Source organism: Eurosta solidaginis, chromosome 5, assembly GCF_040869045.1.
Source record: "Eurosta solidaginis isolate ZX-2024a chromosome 5, ASM4086904v1, whole genome shotgun sequence".
Taxonomy (NCBI): Eukaryota; Metazoa; Arthropoda; class Insecta; order Diptera; family Tephritidae; genus Eurosta; species Eurosta solidaginis.
In genome coordinates this window covers 46277696-46301301 of record NC_090323.1, presented here as the reverse complement: position 1 = coordinate 46301301, position 23606 = coordinate 46277696, and the positions used below count along the sequence as shown (strand labels likewise).

The following is a 23606-nucleotide window of genomic DNA, read 5'->3' as shown; positions in this document are numbered from 1 at the left end:
TACTTACGTTTACGTTATATATTGTTGAGATAAGTGATTCATGGTCATAGCTATTTCATGCAGACCACAAAAACGTGAAACTTTCCATCCTCACACAAACTACCCACCTATTTTTATACTCAGCTGAGCAGTGCTTATAGAGTATATTAATTTTGTTCGCATAACGGTATCCCATAACTAATCGATATAGACTTCAAAATGATCTGGGCGAAACCAGAAATTCATTTAGCCATGCACATTGGTCCGTCCGCCCATCCGTCCGTCTGTCCGTAAACAAGATAACTTGAGTAAATTTTTAGGTATCCTAATGAAATTTGGTATGTAAATTCCTGGGCACTCATCTCAGATCGCTATTTAAAATGAACGAAGTCGGACTGTAACCACGCCCACTTTTGCGATATCGATAATTTCGAAAAACCGAAAAAGTGCGATAATTCATTACCAAAGACGGATAAAGCGATGAAACATTATGACGCAGAATAGGAAATTAGTAAAATTTTGGACAATGGGCGGGGCACCCTTTTAAAAGGAGGTAATTTAAAAGTTTTGAAAGCTGTAATTTGGCAGCTGAGTATGTAATGTTCGGTTACACCCGATCTTTGCCTTCCATACTTGTTTATTTTATATTTATCTTAAAAATTGCTTAGGTATGTACATCTGTCATACATATCTTACACAGCCGATTATTTGGATATTACGAGTGGGATAAAATTATTGTTCAGCCCCCCATTCATGAAAGGTATGAAGTCTTCGGCACAGTCGAAGACATTCCCGTCCTTAATTGTTTAACTTAAAACTTAATGCTAACTCAGCTTGAGTGTTAAATTTTTGATACAAACAATTAATATCTTTGTAAGCGTAATTCATAAAAAACCGCGTTACAAAAGTGTTCCCAATACCAGTTTCGGTTAAGTATTTGCGCTGAACAGTTCGTTTATTTGGTCGATCGGTTTTGCGCTGTTTAAATATTTAAATTGGTTTCCTGCTCCGGTATGTGATTTGTAAACTCAGATTTCGCGTATATTATGTGAGTTGCAAAAGTATCGAATTTAAAAAAAAGAATACAAAAAATAAACAAAAAAAATTTGCTTATTCAAACAAAAATCATACGAAACCAAGCAGCAAAAAAAACTTAAAAATAGTAGTTCTTTATAAACATTTTGCAACTTAAAATCTTTTTTTGTTTTTACTGTGTTACTTTTTTTCGTCTTAAATTTTTTCGTTTTTTCACACAAATATTTCGGCTTCAATATTTGGTTGGGGTCGATTGCCTCGCTTTGCTCATATAAACGTTACTTGATCCATTTCGCGTGGTGTTTTGGCTCTGAATCGCAATCAAAGTAAATAATTGAATATTTTCATATCGAACAAATGTACCACAATCAATGTAATTACAAAAACATTTTCAATTGTGTAACAGATCAAACCGTATTTTTGTAATTCTCTGGTGCGGATAAATCAGCGAAACCAAAAGAGTGATCAGCATTAGAACAAAGTAAGTGAAGCTACATGCCTAACTGCGAAAATAACAAGTAAGAAAGTCTAAGTTCGGTTGAAACCGAACATTACATACCCAGCTGTGTACTTGAAGATCAGTCAAATGTAGTTAAATACCACAGAGTTTTTGCAAATTTTGTTAATGTTAGACCTTTAGGAGAAGTGGGCGTGGTATTTAACCAATTTTTATTATCTTCAAACAGTCTATACAATTTGTCAAGGGTAGTGTGTCCCCCAAATTTCAATGTAATATCTTTAATGGCTTTTGAGTTACGGCTTGTTAAACTTCCAAATTTTCTTCTTCTAAATGTGGGTGGTGCCACGCCCATATTAAAATTTTTTTTAGAATTTATATTTTGAGTCATAAAACCAATCCACCTACAAAATGTCATCATATCGTTAAGTATTTCTCTTTGAAAAAGTGGGCGTGGTTATTGTACGATTTCGCTCATTTTCAATACCAATCTATTCTAGGTCCGTATACCGAATTTCATGAAGATATCTCAGTATATGCTCAAGTTATCGTGCTAGCGGCCGGATAGACAGACAGACGGACGAACGGACGTACGGACGGGCATTGTTTAATGAAATTTTTTGTTTGATACTAACGATTTTGATTATGGCAGTCTATATCTATCTCGATTCCTTTATACATGTACAACGAACTGATATCCAATCAAAGTTATAATACGCCCTGTACAAGTACAGCGGGGTATAAAAAATATTTAGATATGTATTTAAGATGCAATTGGTTCAAAAACTTTCCACGACAACTTCCATGCCTTCTATGATTAGATTGTTGAGGATTGCACTGCGATCATTGGTCTGTTGTGCTCTCATCTTCTTCACAGCACCTCATCCAAACCGACTTTCCTAATGAAGCATAAGGAACTAACTTGGCTTGAAAATTTAAATATGGGAATGATCTGGCCATGACGGGCTCAGAAACTTTGGTCTACGTCTTGAGATTGCCTCGCGTTCGAAGAGCATATGTTCCGCCATCTCCACTGACAGATCACAGAATCAATTCAATCGATTGTATGTAGTATGTCCAATTTATGCATGTGACTGTTGAGTTTACAATGTTCTGTAAGCATAGCTGTTAGAGTTCTTAGATTATTTTTTGTAAGGCCTATGATTACCTCCAAACAGCAGCTGAGATTTTCTGAAACCTAGCGCATTGCGCTCATTCCTAGCAATAAATACCCCCTAATTTCCTGTGGTTGTGCAGTGAGTGCGGCTTGGCTATTGCAAAATATGGATATTGTTTCATTGGATTATCAGCGTTGAAGGTTCAGCCAGAACACTGACTTATGGCGGATACTGATATTCTGGCGCTGAGCCTAAAGACTCCAGCTTCAATTTCCTCGGGTATTTTCAAGACATCTGTGTACCATACGATTTTGGGTAGGCATTAGATGGTCTCTAGTTTAGCTGCGTTCCATGTAATCTTGTCTCCCATTTCTACTTTATATCTTTTCAGAAAGACTACATGCTTGAGGATATCATCTCTCGGGAGTTGAGAGGTTGGAATTATGTCTCTTAATTCCGCCGTGTGTCGGGATGAGATAATTTTTGCTTTGCTCAGGCCCTTCTTTGCAATATTGAGGAGAGTTTGTTGGCCGACTACTGTATATATAGGTGTAGCGGAGTTCGGTCGAGCATAGCCTCCTAAACTATTGTGGGCTAATCCCTCCAGCGGAGTGGTGGCCGTCCTCTTGATTCCGTAAGCGGGCTCCGATAAGAATACCTTCTTGGCCGACGCAGCATCTTTCATTCGCATAACTTGACCTAGTCAGAGTAGGCGCTGTGTTTTAGTTCATATGACTATGTTGATGTCTGCAGAAAGCTCGTATAGCTCATCTTAAACTCTTTTTCGGTACTTGCTGTAGCCGAAGCGTAGTAGCCCATTAAACGTTAAAAGCATTATTCTCTCGAAATCTCCCAGAGTCACATCATCGGGTATTGTTAGTGTCCAGGCTATCAGGAAGTGTAAACAATAATATCATATAGATACTCACGATCTATCATATCCGGGAGAATACTTACGATTAGAGAATCGCCAGGCACAAATTCGATAGAATTAGAAATGACCTCTTGGCAAGAAGTTATCGTAGTTTATTTCATTGGGCTTTATGAACACGCATTCTACGGCTTGGATAAAATGGGCGAAAATGTGGATCTTGCGTTGAACAAAGTTAGTTTAGGTTGAACCGGTGGGTCAATAAAGACCTAACATAGACTGAATGTGTTCATAGTGTTACCAGAATTTGTCTGACGTCCAAAGGAAAGAGTGCCAATTAGGTGCCAGTACTTATGTTATAGAATAACTCCGCGCACTTTGCAAATACTAGGCGTTTTCTAGGACCTAGCTTAATTGCTGCCTCGAGATTTGGTAACTCTACCGCGCCTAATAGCTGGAGTCTTGACCTGGCGAGCGCAGATGTTGAACCCAGAACGTGCTCAACTGTTTCTTCCTGCAGCTCGCACTTCCTACACCTGCTGTTACTGATGAGGCCTAACTTATAAGCATGTGACGCCAGACGGCAGTGTCCAGTTAGTATGCATATGGTGAGCCTTAATTCTTCTCTCTTCAGAGATATGAGCCATAGGGTGGTTCAAGATCTTATAGTAAAAACCCAAGTTGAATGTTAAGGCCAAGGGACCCTCCAATTCTTTTATATTTGATAAAAGAAGTGACGAGCCAAAATTTTAGGGTCATAGGTCATTTGCAAGGCAGTGCTCAATGCTGTTTAAAATCTGAAAACTGGAATTTTTCTAAAAATTTTGAAAAAAATGATTAGACATGTTAGAATACAAGCACCTTAATATATATGCATGATTTAAATTAGTAACCATCTTTAAAATAAGTACATTTTATTGTGAATATAAATAATCAATATGAAGTCTTTATATTTTTCCTTTGGAAGTGAACGTCTTCTGTAGGCTTTCTAAAACGACTTTCTTTGTTGTTTCAGTCGGAACTTGTTTTCGGTTAGCCTCTAAAATCTGCAGCAACAGCTGTTTTTCGTCCTCATCATTTGTTATGAGTTTGTTAAAATCTTGATTTAGTTTAACGCCTCTTTCGGCGATGTCATTGACCACTTTGATTTTATTAATTGTAATTCTTGCCTCTTTAAACTCTGGCTTCTCTTCCCATTCACTTGGGTGTTTGTCCAAAAAGCTTTGCTTAATGTTTAGCTTAGTAAACAACAACATTGTTCTACTATTATCAAAATCTGCCAATTCACACTCATCACTTAGTAAATTGGCATTTCCTCTAATCATCCTCTCCGGTGCAGGGAGAGACATCTTATTCGCAATGCTTACTTGTTTTCATAGCTCACTTTTGTGGAAAACGGTGATAATCCGACCAGCTCGTGGCATAGGTACCACAAATGTGAATTTTTTCCTTGTTTGTGAGATGATAAACTCCTCGATTTTGGAAAAGGTGCAATTTATATCATAAATAAGCTTAGCCATCCATCGAGCGTGATGTATTGGCCCAGGTGCTCTCCAGTGCAGCGTCAGTTCAATAAGTTCGAGGTATTCATTTCGAGGATGATCTTTCTTATTTATATGATGAAGCAAGGACTCGAAGGCACTATTTCTTAACTCAGATTCTCCAGGAGAAAAAATTAATGGTGTGTTGTCTCATCGATCAACTTCATTCCATGATTCCTTCAACCTTTTAAATTGGGAATTTCAGGAGAGCTTGAAGGTCCCAAACATAATGTAAATAACTTGCTCAAAATTATTTCCATTATGTGATGGCAACCATAGAAGTTCTTTGTTCAGCTGTTTTTCAATGAAATTGCATACACCATTCTTCATACCGGTGTTGACGCTTGTTGTGTCAAAGCCCATACCAATGACTTTATCATTGAGATGCCATGTCTTAAGAGTTTTAAGTACTGCATCTCCAGTTTTCGCACCTGTTTTACTAGCCAATTTTGGCACCAGCAGTTTCTCATTTCTATCACCATAGGAAACTAGCTCTGGTAGTCTGTCTACTTTTTGTGAACCTAAAATGTCAGGCAAGATTTTGCTGTCCCAATGAACAACAATTGGTTCTATTATGTCTTCTATGTTTGATATCATTCTGCCTTTCTGCTTCTCGTTTTCTTTTTATCGTACTTCTTGAAAGCGGCAATGCTGCGGGATCATGGCCAAGTGCGACGGCGATAGGAATGATAAGCCTTACAGCCTCACGATCGGACACTTTATTCCTGTCTAAAGCCCCTGCTACATTCATGTCAAAAAAGCTCTTCTTAGCCTTTGGTTCAGAAACATCTTCGTTCTTGCCACCTAAAACTTTTTCAAAGTATTTTTTGGAAGAAGGGATATATAGTTCATCATCAGTACCATTCTCTGAATTGCTTTTGGCACTTAAACCATCATTTAAGCCAGCATCGAGTATATTAATGGAAGAAGTAGTGGATTTTGCAGCAGACCCCAACTTTTCTCTTCGCTTCTCTCTTCTTTTTCAAATTTTTCTAGTGATCTTTCTTGCTTTGTAATATACTCTTTGTCTTGAGATGAAATGATAATTTTTCTGTCAGTTCTTTGGTCAATTAAAAAATGTTTATCTTGTCCTATTTTTATGAGAATTAGGGTATCTGAATGGGCAATGTCAAAAAGCTTTTTGATTTTGTCTACACATGATTGTTCGTTTGTTCTTTTTTTTTTTCGTTCTTCTGCCTTTATTTTCCTCACTGTGAATGCACACTTTCAAGGTTTTCAATCGAATCCTTGGTATATTTGGTCGGGATAAGGTCTTTGCTCCAAATTTCATTCAATTCTTCAATTGTACTATGACTGCCGTTCCTGGCAGATTTTATTCCACTTAAGAAAAAATAAAATTTTCTTTTGTTGTAGGAAGTTGGTTCTTCTTTGTTAAAGGTTCTATGTCCTTAACACCGATTAAGTAAACACTGTGTGCCTGACGCGTCTTAAGCGCACTCATTTTGATTGAAGTATAGTTTAAACTTGAAATTAAAAAAGGGGTTGACAACATGTTTAATATCAAAGTTATTGAAGAACACACATTTTTTAACTTCTTAATCCGTAAAAACAAACAAATAAAAATTTACAGAATTTATGAAAACTAAACCTTGTTGAGCACTGCTTTCTATATGCTCTACAGAGCTAAAATTTTGCATAGATTAATCTTTCGTTAGATGTAACAAAATTGGAGGGTCCCTTGGTCTCTAAAATAAACTTTGGTTTTTTGGACCACCCTAATGAGCCAGTTTGTGAACTAATATCGCAGGATTTGCTTATGATCTTAGAAATTTTGAAGCCCCGCGCTTTTGTGCACGCCATTCCTGCTTGATGGATCATATGCAATTCCTGTCGCCTTTTGATTTCTCCCAAATGGATTCGGAGAACGTTGAACAAAGTACTTGCTTTAATAGAGCGAAACGTGCTTTTGTCTTGGCAGTCACGTAACTTTTGATGGATACAAACAAGATAACAGTGAAGGACTTCATTTGTTTTGCCACAAGCGACAACAACAAACATGATATTACCCCACAAATCGAACGAGTACTCAATTTTGCTAAAAAGTGCTTCTCTAGAGATGATATGGGTCTTTGGGTTTTAGAGAGTAAGCGGGAGGTCCTTACTGGGTTAGGACCTTGCTATTTCCTATTGCCGTCAGTTATCGTTATGAAGGGATGATGGGCATGATTTGCTACGTGATGGTCAAAACGATGGCTAAGGTGATTAATTGCCAATTCATTATAATGCTGATGATGATGAATGCCACAGTGCTAGACTACACCATTTCCAGTTGTAAATGAGAAACCGTCATATGAAAATAAGAATAGTTATATGTAAATGAGAAAGCGTCAGTTGGAAATAAGATCTGTAAATTGTAAATTAGATTAGTCAATTGTAAATTAGAAAGCGTGAATTGTAAACGAGAAAACGTCATATGAAAATAAGAATAGTAAATTGTAAATGCGAAAGCGTCACTTCGATATGAGAATAGTCATTTGTAAATAGGAGAGCGTCAAATGAAAATGTGAAAGCATAATTTGTGTTTGAGAATAGTCGGTTAAGCGTAAAATAAAATGCCAAAGCGTCATATGGAAATGAGAATATTCAATTGTAAATCAGAAAGCGTCAGACGTAAATGCGAAAGCGTTATATGGAAATGAGAAAAACCAGGTGTAAATGAGAAAGCATAAATAGAATATGCGAAAGCGTCACTTGTAATTGCTCGTACATAATTTTTTTCGGCGCGATATCAATGTCTGGAGTGTCGTCCATCGACCGACGTTTAGCATGAGTGCATGCGCCGCTTCAGTAAGGTAAAACGTTTGTCAACGATCGGAGGAGTTGGCGACCGATTTAAACGACCTAGTTTTGGTGGACCGATCATTCGAGAATCGAGTCAACGTTAATTTATACTTAAAGCGGCCACACAGGTGTGCTGCATTTAGCACTGAGCGCGCTTATGCTCTTCCCAATCGAGACTGTCTGGGGAAAAGTAAAAAACATAGGTGCAGGGACACATTACCACGCAACACCTGCTATATTTATATATGTAGATGAATCGATGGATGGAGCGAAGAGATCAGCAACTGAGACTGCGCGAGATCATTTCATGGATATGCTCTCTCAAGATATGTCAGTTGGAACATAGGCAATTTCCCATCAAATGTTATTATCCTTAGAGGATATGCCCGTTGTCACATATATACATAGCTTATCTTTATTACCATTTTTATATTCTCAGTTACAAATTACGTTTTCTAATTTTTATTTGATGCCTTCTCATTTACAATTGATTAATTTCCTTTCGATATGATGCTTTTGCATTTACCTTTGACTATTCTCATTTACAACTGATTACTCTCAATTACAATTGACGCTTTCGATTTTTTAATCAACGCTTTCTCATTTACAAGTGACTATTCTCCTTTCCATATGACGCCTTCGCATTTACAATTGATTAATCTCATTTACAACTGAATATTCTCAATTACAATTGACACTTTCGAAATTTCTCTTGATGTTTTCTTATTTACAAGTGACTATTCTCATATCGATGTGACGCTTTCGAATTTACAACTGGAAATGGTGTAGTCTTTGCACAAAATATTCCCGGTAATTGCACTCTTTTATTTAAGCATCCAAACAAAAAGGCATACATATTGAATATTTTTGTTTTTGAAATTAATTTTATATTTTAATTACAACATTAACATTATTTTTTTAATGTCCCTTGGCTGAGCTCATCTCAATCAAATCCACACGTAAGAGTTTTTGTTTTAAGTTGCATCACTTGTTTGCGCATTTGGTTGTGGGAAGTGTATATACAAAACAAAACAACAAAAAAAAAAAAAATTGCCTGAAAATGTAAGAAAATATTTAGTGAATGTAAGCGAGGTTTTTAGGTATTTTTTCATTATTTTTGTTTTGCTTGCAATTTCCTAGTTAGGGATTAGAGCATCAGCGTTGTTAGTTGAGTTGTTTGTTTGCTCCTGCTTTTTCATGCACTTCGTATTTACAAATGATGCAAATATCGAAATGATCGACGGCAATATTAGGAAGTGTTGATGTGTTGTGAAAAATGCAGTTTTTGACATAGGCGTATTTTTTGCGAGGCGGTTTTGGAGGTAGAGTTCAGTTGATGTGCCGTATCATGATGGCTTTTCATGCGTAATGAATTTTGCATCAGCTCGCGGTGAGCTGGCTACATGAGAATACCTCAGCTGGTTTGGGGGTTAGAATATACGCGCGGTAGGTATGCCTGTCGTAAGAAGCGACTAAAATACCAAATAGATTCAAGGGGTTGTGTAGCGCAACACTCTCAGGTTGCCAGCGCAATATATAGCTTCTCCAAACCCAATTGTCAACCTCAACTATCCGTGGCAAATCCTGTTTAATTAACAGCCGAGGCTCTGGCGCCCGATACAATTTTTGCTTGTATTTAATTACTTACTTACTTAATTGGCGCTTAACCGTCTAAACGGTTATGGCCGTCTAACAAGGCGCGCCAGTCGCTCCTTCGCTCCGCCAACCGGCGCCAATTGGTCACACCAAGGGAGTTTAAATCGTTTTCCACCTGGTCCTTCCAACGGAGTGGGGGCCGCCCTCTACCTCTGCTTCCATAGGCGGGTTCCGATAGAAACACTTTCTTGGCCGGAGCATCATCTTTCATTCGCATAACATGGCCTAGCCAGCGCAGCCGCTGCGTTTTAATTCGCTGGACTATGTTGATGTCTGCATATAGCTCGTATAGCTCATCATTAAATCTTCTTCGGTACTCGCCACCGCCAACGCGTAGAGGGCCATAAATCTTTCGAAGAACTTTTCTCTCGAACACTCCCAAAGCCGCTTCATCTGCTGTTGTCATGGTCCATGCTTCTGCCCCATATAGCAGGACGGGTACGATAAGTGACTTGTAGAGTATGATTTTCGTTCGCCGAGAGAGGACTTTACTTTTCAATTGCCTACCTAGTCCAAAGTAGCATTTATTGGCAAGATTGATTCTTCGCTGGATTTCAGTGCTGATGTTGTTGCTAATGTTGATGCTGGTTCCCAAATAAACGAAGTCTTTTACTATTTCGAAATTATGGCTGCCAATAGTAGCGTGGTTGCCAAGGCGCATATGCGCTGACTCTTTGCTCGATGACAGCAGGTACTTCGTTTTGTCCTCATTCACCATCAAACCCATCTTTACCGCTTCTTTTTCCAGCTTGGAGTAAGCAGAACTAACAGCGCGGGTGTTTAGGCCGATGATATATTTAATTATTTATTTATTTTTTTAAATATTTTTTTACTCAGTTGAGCAGAGCTCACAGAGTATATTAAGTTTGATTGGATAACGGTTGGTTGTACATATATAAAGGAATCGAGATAGATATAGACTTCCATATATCAAAATAATCAGGATCGAAAAAAAATTTGATTGAGCCATGTCCATCCGTCCGTCCGTTAACACGATAACTTGAGTAAATTTGGAGGTATCTTGATGAAATTTGGTATGTAGGTTTCTGAGCACTCATCTCAGATCGCTATTTAAAATGAACGATATCGGACTATAATCACGCCCACTTTTTCGATATCGAAAATTTCGAAAAACCGGAAAAGTGCGATAATTCATTACAAAAGACAGATAAAGCGGCAAAACTTGGTAGATGAGTTGAACTTATAACGCAGAATAGAAAATTGGTAAAATTTTGACATTGGGCGTGGCACCGCCCACTTTTAAAAGAAGGTAATTTAAAATTTTTGCAAGCTGTAATTTGGCAGTCGTTGAAGATATCATGATGAAATTTGGCAGGAACGTTACTCCTATTACTATATGTACGCTTAATAAAAATTAGCAAAATCGGAGAAGGACCACGCCCACTTTAAAAAAAAAATTTTTTGTTAAAGTAAAATTTTAACAAAAAATTTAATATCGTTACAGTATATAAGTAAATTATGTGAACGTTCAACTCCAGTAATAATATGGTGCAACAAAATACAAAAATAAAAGAAAATTTCAAAATGGGCGTGGCTCCGCCCTTTTTCATTTAATTTGTCTAGGATACTTTTAACGCCATAAGTGGAACAACAATTAACCAATCCTTTTGAAATTTGGTAGGGGCATAGACTTTATGACGTTAACTGTTTTCTGTGAAAATGGGCGAAATCGGTTGATGCCACGCCCAGTTTTTATACACAGTCGTCCGTCTGTCCTTCCGCATGGCCGTTAACACGATAACTTGAGCAAAAATCGACATATCTTTAATGAACTTAGTTTACGTGCTTACTTGAACTCACTTTATCTTGGTATGAAAAATGAACGAAATCCGACTATGACCACGCCCACTTTTTCGATATCGAAAATTACGAAAAATGAAAAAAATGCCATAATTCTATACCAAATACGAAAAAATGGATGAAACATGGTAAGGTAATTGGATTGTTTTATTGACGCGAAATATAACTTTAGAAAAAACTTTATAAAATGGTTGTGACATCTACCATATTAAGTAGAAGAAAATGAAAAAGTTTTGCAGGGCGAAATAAAAACCCTTAAAATCTTGGCAGGTATTACATATATAAATAAATTAGCGGTATCCAACAGATGATGTTCTGGGTCACCCTGGTCCACATTTTGGTCGATATCTGGAAAACGCCTTCACATATACAACTACCACCACTCCCTTTTAAAACTCTCATTAATACCTTTAATTTGATACCCATATCATACAAACTCATTCTAGAGTCACCCCTGGTCCACCTTTATGGCGATATCTCGAAAAGGCGTCCACCTACAGAACTAAGCCCCACACCCTTTTAAAAATACTCATTAACACCTTTCATTTGATACCCATATCGTACAAACAAAGTCTAGAGTCACCCCTGGTCCACCTTTATGGCGATATCTCGAAAAGGCGAACACCTATAGAACGTAGGCCCACTCCCTTTTAAAAATACTCATTAACACCTTTCATTTGATACCCATATCGTACAAAGTCTAGGGTCACCCCTGGTCCACCTTTATTGCGATACCTCGAAAAGCCGTCCAGCTATAGAACTAAGGCCCACTCCCTTTTAAAATACTCATTAACTCCTTTCGTTTGATACCCATATTGCACAAATGAATTCTAGAGTCACCCCTGGCCCACCTTTATGGCGATATCTCGAAATGGCGTCCACCTATGGAACTAAGGATTACTCCCTTTTAAAATACTCATTAACACCTTTCTTTTGATACCCATATTGTACAAACAAATTCTAGGGTCACCCCTGCTCCACCTTTATGGCGATATCTCGAAACGGCGTCCACCTATGGAACTAAGGATTACTCCCTTTTAAAATACTCATTAACACCTTTCTTTTGATACCCATATTGTACAAACAAATTCTAGGGTCACCCCTGGTCCACCTTTATGGCGATATTTCTAAACGGCGTCCACCTATAGAACTAAGGCCCACTCCCTTTTAAAACCCTCATTGATACCTTTAATTTGATACCCATATCGTACAAACACATTCTAGAGTCACCCCTGGTCCACCTTTATGGCGATATTTCTAAACGGCGTCCACCTATAGAACTAAGGCCCACTCCCTTTTAAAATACTCATTAACACCTTTCGTTTGATGCCCATATTGTACAAACAAATTCTAGGGTCACCCCTGGTCCACCTTTATGGCGATATCTCGAAACGGCGTTCACCTATGGAACTAAGGATTACTCCCTTTTAAAATACTCATTAACACTTTTCTTTTGATACCCACATTGTACAAACAAATTCTAGGGTCACCCCTGGTCCACCTTTATGGCGATATCTCGAAACGGCGTCCACCTATGGAACTATGGATTACTCCCTTTTAAAATACTCATTAACACCTTTCTTTTGATACCCATATTGTACAAACAAATTCTAGGGTCACCCCTGGTCCACCTTTATGGCGATATTTCTAAACGGCGTCCACCTATAGAACTAAGGCCCACTCCCTTTTAAAACCCTCATTGATACCTTTAATTTGATACCCATATCGTACAAACACATTCTAGAGTCACCCCTGGTCCACCTTTATGGCGATATCTCGAAACGGCGTTCACCTATGGAACTAAGGATTACTCCCTTTTAAAATACTCATTAACACTTTTCTTTTGATACCCACATTGTACAAACAAATTCTAGGGTCACCCCTGGTCCACCTTTATGGCGATATCTCGAAACGGCGTCCACCTATGGAACTAAGGATTACTCCCTTTTAAAATACTCATTAACACCTTTCTTTTGATACCCATATTGTACAAACAAATTCTAGGGTCACCCCTGCTCCACCTTTATGGCGATATCTCGAAACGGCGTCCACCTATGGAACTAAGGATTACTCCCTTTTAAAATACTCATTAACACCTTTCTTTTGATACCCATATTGTACAAACAAATTCTAGGGTCACCCCTGGTCCACCTTTATGGCGATATTTCTAAACGGCGTCCACCTATAGAACTAAGGCCCACTCCCTTTTAAAACCCTCATTGATACCTTTAATTTGATACCCATATCGTACAAACACATTCTAGAGTCACCCCTGGTCCACCTTTATGGCGATATTTCTAAACGGCGTCCACCTATAGAACTAAGGCCCACTCCCTTTTAAAATACTCATTAACACCTTTCGTTTGATGCCCATATTGTACAAACAAATTCTAGGGTCACCCCTGGTCCACCTTTATGGCGATATCTCGAAACGGCGTTCACCTATGGAACTAAGGATTACTCCCTTTTAAAATACTCATTAACACTTTTCTTTTGATACCCACATTGTACAAACAAATTCTAGGGTCACCCCTGGTCCACCTTTATGGCGATATCTCGAAACGGCGTTCACCTATGGAACTAAGGATTATTCCCTCTTAAAATACTCATTAACACCTTTCATTTGATGCCCATATTGTACAAACAAATTCTAGAGTCACCCCTGGTCCACCTTTATGGCTATATCCCTAAATGGCGTCCACCTATAGAACTATGGCCCACTCCCTCATAAAATACTCTTTAATGCCTTTCATTTGATACCCATGTCATACAAACACATTCCAGGGTTTCCCTCGGTTCATTTTCCTACATGGTTATTTTCCCTTATGTTGTCACCATTGCTCTCAACTGAGTATTTAATGTTCGGTTACACCCGAACTTAACCTTCCTTACTTGTTTTTTGTAACATTGACACAAAAATTGAAGTTATATTGATGTAGTGCAACTCTTTTTTTTTCTGCTGTTCTTCATTCCACTCCATTCGACTGCCTTATTTTACTGCCTCCCACTCAATTCTCTAAATAACCTCGATTTAAGCTGCCAAACTATATATTGTAACGAATTTAGTGAAATTACGCTTATTTGCAACCTTCTGCTAACGTTCGAATCGCTAAACTGTTCAATAAATAACTCCAATATTCAATAATGCAAAATGGTCTTTATTAGACTACTTTGAGAATACTTCACAATAACACTTATACTTCACAACCAAAAGGATTTTGATGATAACTTGTGATTAGTTGCACCGATTGGTTGGGACGAAACACTGTAACAACAACAGCAGGAACTACATGAGAGGAAGTCTCAGGACGACCAATCCGTACAATTAGGTTTAAGGGCTCATTGAAGTTGGGCAGCGTTTGCCTTCTAACAGGTGCTTCTTGGAGTAGGCTTCTTGTTTTGTAAATATGAAAATATTCTTCATTCGGACATGAACCTTCCGATGCAATCCAAAATAAAGACTCTGCTATTAAGAGCTCACATTTTTGTTGCCTGCCTTGGAATATTGCTTAAGGTGCTGTGATTTTTTATTATTCATCAAAGGATATGAAAATGAATCCCCGCGTCTCCGAATTTTGCCGAGCAATCGAAAAAGCATTGGTTTATGATCAATGTCCCTGCCCTATCATCAGCATCTTCTGCAGAAATGACTTATGTATACTCTCTATGTATACTAGAGCGGGTCAAATGGATCGATTTTTTTCATCAGGAGTTAGCAAAAAGTAATGTGCATATGATTCTAAGAAAAATTGTTGAAGACACCATAGCTGTATATCCGATAATTTTTTTAATAAATTACATTAAAATTGTGTTTTTTTGCTTATTACTTGAAAATATAGTTTTTTTTTTTTAATTTTTTCTACTAAAACGAATTCGAAAAAAGAAAAACTGTCTGAATCAAAGTTGTTGGAAATGTTCTGAACTTATTTTAGCTGTAAAGAAAAACAATTTCCATAAGAAATTTGTTAAAAATGATAATATAGTAGTTAAAAGTTCATTTTAGGCTAATTTCTCATAATTTAAGCCTGATATCCCTACTAAAATTCAAAAACACTGTAGATGTTAATATAGATTCTGAAATGTACCTGAAATACATTTAAAGTAACCCCGGTATGATTTTTTCCTATAATTCTATCAGAAGCTATGAAGATTTTTTGGCCAAACCCAACATTCATATGGCAAAATATCTGTTTTGCAAAAGTCGGGGACTCGAAATCGGACTTACAACATTTTTTCTTAGAATCACCAATAGATTGCGTTTTTACTCCTGATGGGAAAAAAATTTGACCCGCTCTAATGTATACTCGGCAGATTGTGAACTGTTTTTTTATTCCGACTGACATGCAGCTTCTGTGACCGGATGGGGAACATGGCTTTGCTTTTATTAATGTTGCACCAGATTTGTCTAAGTTATCAACTGGAATCTTTATGCATATCTGGTTTTTTTATCCATTCAAGTCAGTTAGAAAACAACAAGGCCGGGAGCTTTCAAATACAGCGGTATGTAGTTGGTTGGGCACATGCCGTGAATTGGCTGATTGAACCTTTTCAGTGCAGTTTCACAAAACAACCATCGGCCAGCTTTTCACAATGCGGCAAATCTTGGAACAAACCCGCTAAAACAAATAACACACATCATCTCTTTGTGATTTTAATGCCACCTTCTACAGTACGAAAAAGAATTGCCTATATGCTACTATATTTGAATTTGGTTTCCCCGCAAAACTTATACGGCGGTGCAAAACGATGTTGGGCAACACAGTAAGCTTTATCAGAATTGGAAAGGACCAAAATGAGGTTTCAGGCAGGGTAACCCCCTATCATGCGAATTAGAATCACTCATGCCAATAAATGCTAATACGTATAGTCTCCTCTCGGCAAACGAAAATCATGCTCTACAAGTCACTTATCGTACCAATTCTGCTATATGGCGCATGGACCGTGACAACATCATATGAGGCGGCTCTGGGAGAGTTCGAGATAAAAGTTCTTCAAAAGATTTAAGGAGCTCTACCCGTAGGCGACAGCGAGAAACGAGGAAATTACCTGAACGAACTTTACGCAGACATCAACATAGCCCAGCGAATCAAAACACAGCGGCTATGCAAGCTCGGGCATGTTATGCGGATGAAAGATGATGCTCCAGCTAAGAAAGTATTTTTTATCGGAGAGAAGAAGAGGAAGAGGGCGGTCCAAAAGCCGCTGAAAGGACTGGATAGAAAACGATTTAAGTTCCCTTGGTGTGCCCAATGGGCGGCGGTTAACCCAGCGAAGAAGCGACCGACGCGCCTTGCTAGACTACCATAACCATTTAAATGGCATTCATATTTCATATTGGTTATATCCACTCAGACAAATCAATGTCCCGCTGCACGCTTTGAAATTGGTCGCATAGTATTGCTTTTTTTCTTTGTTATTCCTTTGTGTACACGATTCAGTACATATGTATACTTTTAATCCAAATGGCGTGGAATATTTATAGGCGCGTTCAATAGAACTTAGTAACATTGGATTTATAGCAGTGCTTTATCAGCAATGCTTCCGCTGTTTAGTATTATATATATATTTTAATGAACAATAGCTCCAGAAAAGCTAGCTGATAAAGAAGTGAAATTCAGAAATATGCAGCCGTGTGTAACATTGTAAACAATTGTGTAAAGCAATATGAACTTTTCGCTAATTTTGTGTATCAAAACACGTGAAAAATAATCTTATACATAAAAAGGCTTAAAATATGATTTGTTTGTCTAAGGAAAACCCAAATTATTTGGCAACCCTATTTCTATACAGTTCAATTTTTATATGACGACAAGAAAACCAACAAAAAAAAAGTATCCAGCTTAACAAAAAACCTAATTAACTTAAATGAAGCCAAAAAACAAAAAAATGTGCAAGACTGATAACAAAGCCTAAAGCGTGGTGACATATTACGATCAAATTAATAAACACAAATAAAATAATAAAAAATTGCGAAATAAACTTCAGCAAATAAGACTTAAAAGCTAAAATTAAATCAATTGCAAAAAAAAAATACAGGAATTAAAATTATTTATTTGACACAAATAAAAAAGTTGAATATCTCCCCTTCTAAAACATGTTTTCTATTGAAACCGTTACACGAGCCTCCTGGCAGTCAAAGCTGTTTATTGGTATATAAACAACAACAAAAATGAATAACAAAAATAAACTGGTATAAATTAAGCGCAGTGAAGTACAAAAAAAAAAAAAAAAAAATAAAATAAAATGTAAATCAACTTTTCAAAACTGGATTGTAAAACATTGAGAACAAGAAAGAACGGAATTACACAAAGAAACGGCATCAAAGGCCAGACAATCCACAAAACGATAAACAAGCCACAAAAAAAGTTTTTACAATAAATATAATATTAACAAAAAAAAAAAAGTAATAAAAAATGCATAATCAATAATAAAACAAGAAATATTGCAAGTGGCGCGGAGAGGAATTTATGCAGCAAAGTTTATTTTTTTGTTATTTTATATTGATTTATTTTTGAATCGATACTTTTGTCTAACGCGCTGTTGCTATTTGCAGAGATTTTTATTTGTAGTTGTTTTTATTTTTTTTTTTGTAAAAATTTATAAACAAAATCTACAACAATATGACGATGCTACAATATATTTTGTATTTCTGTTTTATTATGTTATGTATTATAATGGCCACCATTCATTGTGCGAGATGTGCCGTTAGACATATGAAACCCGATAGACGATGATTATTTTAATGTATTGATTTTGTGTTATTAACTTGGGAGCCAGTTGTTACTTTTTGGTCAAATCCCAGTATCAAACATTGAATTTTGTTTAAATTTGGTGACTTCATTTTATCATCAGCGAGCTGGAACATCAGCGCTAGCAGAGCATGCACGGCTAAAATCGATCACTATGGGTGATAATCACTACCATAGAACCCACTGCTAATGCGTGAAACATTTCAGCTTAATTGCCACTAAAAGTAGCAGCTAGCTCCCACTCTATGCCGTTTTTTGTAAACAGACAATATTTTATGAAATAATAAAGTTGTAAATAATACCAATTTTTTTTATTGATTTTTTATTTTATTGGAATAATGTTTTTCATGGTGAATCCAATCGGATTTAAAAAATATTAGACAATGCTCGCATAAGCTGATTATGTGCATGGAGTTGCCAGAAATTTGCTTGATGAACAAAATTGAAAAATCCAATCAAAAACTAGAATTTGTGCTATAAAATACCACTACTCTCTTAGCAATTACTAGAAAAATCCTTGGACGTATTCCACTTAGGTTAGGTTAAAATGGCCACTGCGAGCACCTGGGCACTTATGCCCAAAAACGTCCCTTTGTGATACCACGTGGATCTCTCTCCTACTCAAACAAACTAGTCGATTCAGCAAACGTCAGGAATTTCTTAGGTTCCATCTTAGCCACAAAGATCGTCAAAGAAGGGAGATCCGAGAGATTTCTTCCTCTTGTGCCAAAGCGCAGCACAATTGCACAGAAAGTGATTGACTGTTTCTATCTCCTCTTCGTCTTTGCAGCCCCTGCAGTAGTCATTATAGGGAGCATCCAGTCATGGTGCATGCCTCCCGATTGCTATATGGCCGGTTATAAGTCCTACCACCAGAGGTATTTCACCCCTTCCAAGAAGAAGGAGACTTCTTTTGCGTCTCGCGTCCTATTCAGGCCACACGAGCTCAGTGTGGTAGCAGGATTCAAGATTGCTCCGTCTCACACCCGCTTCCCTAAAGAAAATCCCTTTCAACGTGAGCTTACAGGTAGCAAGCGGCATTTTCAATCTCTTCCAGGACGAGGAAAGTGGAACGAATGTGCCATCACATTGCCCGGTATATCCGAGTGTCCAATCACCCATAGAAGACTGAGGGAAGTTTGCTCAGAGTTTGCTCGTTAAGAGCACTGTCCTGGACTTACATGTGACCGATCTAAGTGCTTTAGTGCAGCCTAGCTGTCAGAGTATATAAAAATTTGATTTGACAATGATCGAAAAATATAGTTGGAGCGCAATAGTCCCACGAAGGCGAATCTGCAGCCGCAGAGCAGAAGAGGCCGCACATTGCATGGCAATTAAATATATTGGTAACACATATTCCACTTACTGCTGTGAAGGGATATCCACCGGCGATTCGAAATCAAACTTGAGGACAGCCAGCACCTGCAATTTTTCTAAACTGCCTTCTAGGCCGTGCAGTTATTTTTATCGACCCCCGATTGTGGCAGGATTGGATAAGGGAGACCTCTTATTGGAGTCAGTTGTCGTTAGAAGAGAAACCCGTTATGCCATTACATAGCGAAGGTCCACAAGGCCATTCCAAATGTTACGACTCGTTTTATTCTCGTGGAAGAGTAAACATTTTGATCCGGCAGCTGTAGCATGAAAGCGTGATCAAATTTATTAGACTGACCCTTCAAATAAACAAAACTAGTGGACATTAAAATATATAGAAAAAACTGGTAGAATAGCATGATCAGATCAAGTTGAAAGATCACCTAGTAGTCCGTATCATTCAACGTGATGAAGTACTTCTTTCTACTCAGCCTTTTCCTTTCGAACACTGTAAAGCATGGGTCTTCAAAAATTGAAAGTTATTGCCCTTTCGCAAACGCAAGGAGAGCACAATTGTGCTATGGAATGCAGACCACTGCTGTCTGTCGGGAAAGCCAAAGTTAGGAAACTCGTGCCATCATATCTCCAGACCGGGGATATATGTTTCTAAACGGAGGTCATTAAAACTTGTCTTTTCCCAATAGAACCTTCTTAAGTGAATGAGCTAGACGTTTTCGGACAGTCAGCAACATACAAAAACGAAACCTAATACAATCTCAAGATACCTGTTGCTACTTGTAATATTGAATTTCATGCGGTGCTTACGTCACCCTTCTGTTTCCCTGAAAGTGACTCATCGAAATCATCGATGTATGTAAATTTAGTTGTAATTTACAGCGTCGCAACAATTACTGATTTTTCGAATAATAATCATCAAGTTTGTTAGTCGGCCTAAGATAGAAATGAAACTCAACTTGTGACCGTCTATTTTACTTGTAGTTGAAAGAGCGCAGAACGAGTTCAAGCAAGTAAGCAAAGTAATTTTAAAGCAGCTGTTGGAAATTGTAGCCGGTACCTGAGAACAATGTGCTTCCTTCCTAGGTTTACTAAACCGTACAAACGAGAGCGTACATTTTTTTTAAGCTGGAGTCATTGGTGCCGTATGTCGTATCGCTGTAGTCGTATCCCTAACGTAATCAGCTGTTTATCCTTACCGCGGTAAACCAAAACCCAATTGGTTGGCTACGATACGGTTACGACCTTAGCGGCACCAATAATCGATTGCATTGATTCTCATAAGGTTGATCGAATCAGCTGTTAAAAGATTACCGATACGTTTACCGATAAAGCACCAATGTCTCCAGCTTTAAGTCAACTGCTTTTGTGCTATGGCTTAAGGGCCCATTACTGATACTTAGCAGAGACTTGACTTGACTTGAGAACTGTCACTTACAGTTCTGTTAAATGAACATAGCATGTTACTGATTACTCAAAACTTAGCAACACTTAACTTGACTTAGAAGTCTGTTGAATTTTGATTTTCTATGTAAGTTCTAAGTGACTTTTACATTTTGAGATGCCATTTGTTTGTTTCCATTTCATTTTGACATTTTGTCATACAAATTGACATTTATTGATTATGATGCCAGATTGTATGCGCTAAGTGGAGTATAATCGTGGCTAAGTTGCCAAGTTTATGCCAAGTCAAGTCAAGTCTATGCTAAGTATCAGTAATGGGCCCTTTACAAATGACATGATGGGAGTTTTGTCGCTGTTCCACTTAGGTAGGCTTTTGACATAGGCTGTTATTTGAAAAAAAAAGACGTCAAGAAGCCCCATTAAATGTTAGGGTTCAAGTTTTGGCCAATAGAGCAAGCTATTGCGCATCCCATCATTATTCAAAAAAAAAAAAAACAAAAAACAAAAAATATCACCAATGTAACCCTGCTTATCTAATTATTTTCTTTCTGTTTCTCTTTTTCTCGATTCACATCAAGCACCCTCACCAATTGTTGTTGTTTAGCAACATACTTCACAGCGCATTTGCTTTAACCCATCATTAGCGTTGTTGTTGTAGAAAAACCGCCAAAATTGGTCGCCTAACGAAAACTTCATTTGTGCTCAACGACTACAAGGTGAGTAACAAACAATTCAAACAATTCCCTTTGCCGCATTTCGTCATATTTGAAGTGCATATTTTTTTATTTTTGTTGTTATGTTAAATTTTAATGTTTAATTCCGCAAAAATCACTTAAAATTATTTTTTTATTTTGTTAAATAAAAAATTGCAATTCAACGAGCCCAAAGCCATTGGTGAGTCTTTAATGGTGTTTAATGTTTTAAGTAATTTATAAAAAAAATTGTTGAATTAATCATTTAGTATTGTTGTTAGCAATGTAATATGCCAATAACAAAATTTTCCATATAGAAAATTATAATTCAGTGAGTGAACTTGAATATGTTTTTTTAGTTTTATTTTTGGAGAAGGCAAGTGAGTCTCGATAAACAAGATAGAAATGCGGTTTTTTTTTTGAGTTAATATTGATTTGTTGGGCCTGGTATTATAGAATTTCATTTTAAAATCAGTTTGTTTATATTGCATTTGCTTTTATTAATGTTATTTTGAGGTTATGTGTCTTATATTGGAGGTTATGTGGTAGGTGAAGTAAATGTCATAGAAAGTGAAAGGAGAGATGTGGAAAATGTAAGAGGAGTTGATATGAAGTGACGTAAACATAATATACATACCTACATACACTGTTTCCCGTATTCGTATAGCGTCTTTTTTAACGCTTGGATACCACACAAATCCATCAAAGCACTCAATTCCTACACCCTTCTTAAGTATATTCGACCCTGCGAGAGCTGATCGGGGTAGTAAGCTAAAAGAAGTGCTGCGTCGCTAGATTTTTCTAACTGAAGGCTGATCTCAACCTTCTTATGTTCAAAAAGTTCGGAAGTCTTCTGACATCACATGACTTAGCTAGTAAAATTCAACGGCTCTTATCACTGTGGCCGTCGTGGTATAATGTATTGTATACGCATTCAATTAGGACCCGTGATCAAACCTGTGTCAAGTAATTTCAGCCAGGTTCGAGAGATGACTTTACGTGTAAGTTTCCTACTTAGTCCCAAGAGTACTTATTGGCAAAAAGTAATGATCTTCCTGCCTAGCATTAGATACTTTGTCTTGTACTCGTTCATTGCAAGACCAACTGTTTTAGTCGCGATTGATATCATTCTGTGTGTATGTGTAATAATTCTCTCACACGTTAATCTGGGGGGATTTAACATCTTTTATAGCTACACAGCTTGAAGAACAATGCTGTGGTGTGAAGAGTGCCTTCCAAATACTTACTTACTTACTTAATTGGCGCTTAACCGTTTAAACGGTTATGGCCGTCCAACAAGGAGCGCCAGTCGCTTCTTATCTCTTCCAACCGCTGCCAATTGGTCACACCAAGGGAGTTTAAATCGTTTTCCACCTGGTCCTTCCAGCGGAGTGGGGGCCGCCAACTACATCTGCTCCCATGGGCAGGTTTCGATAGAAACACTTTCTTGGCCGGAGCGTCATCTTTCATTCGCATAACATGGCCTAGCCAGCGCAGACGCTGCGTTTTAATTCGCTGGACTATGTTGATGTCTGCGTAGAGCTCTAACAGCTTATTGTTAAATCATCTTCGGTATTCGCCAATGCGTAGAGGTCCATAAATCTTTCGCAGAACTTTCTCTCGAACACTCGCAGAGCCGCTTCATCTGATGTTGTCATGGTCCAAGTTTCTGCACCATATAGCAGGACGGGTACGATAAGTGACTTGTAGAGTATGATTTTCGTTTGCCGAGAGAGGACTTTACTTTTCAGTGGCCTACCTTGTCCAAAGTAACATTTATTGGCAATAGTGTTCTTTGCCTTCCAAATCCAATTAACGTTATTTCGACACTTTGATGAAATAAGTCGTGATTAACCAATAATATATTGAAACATGTTTAAAGCTCTCGTCCCATTCATGGCGGCTTAGATACAAAGAAATCTCACCAGGCATACCACCCTGCGTTCTGGAAGTCTCTCCAAAAAGGGTTTTCCTCGAAACTTCATTCCACTTCGACAGTACACTGCAAGGTATGTACTGCACTGTTTCCTTCGCTCCCACAAGATCCTTCCTTTCATATTAAGAATTATTGAAGATCGTATTTTTGTCTATGATGGCCACATGCCCCTAAAATCTTCAGAACTGCAAATGCGTCTATATTGCGTAAGCTTCG

General features: G+C 37.7%; 1 protein-coding gene across 5 annotated transcripts in view; it reads left to right on the top strand.

The window, feature by feature from the left end:
• The first annotated feature begins 893 nt into the window (after positions 1-893).
• The window catches only part of Tsp74F (Tetraspanin 74F), a 107277-nt gene continuing 84564 nt past the window's right edge, over positions 894-23606 (top strand). The window contains exons 1-3 of one of the 5 annotated variants that reach the window (XM_067789452.1): positions 894-1340; positions 1421-1495; positions 21341-21478. The gene's annotated coding sequence lies outside the window, so the exon portion shown is untranslated. The other 4 variants (XM_067789453.1, XM_067789454.1, XM_067789455.1 and 1 more) reach the window with 4 other exon arrangements.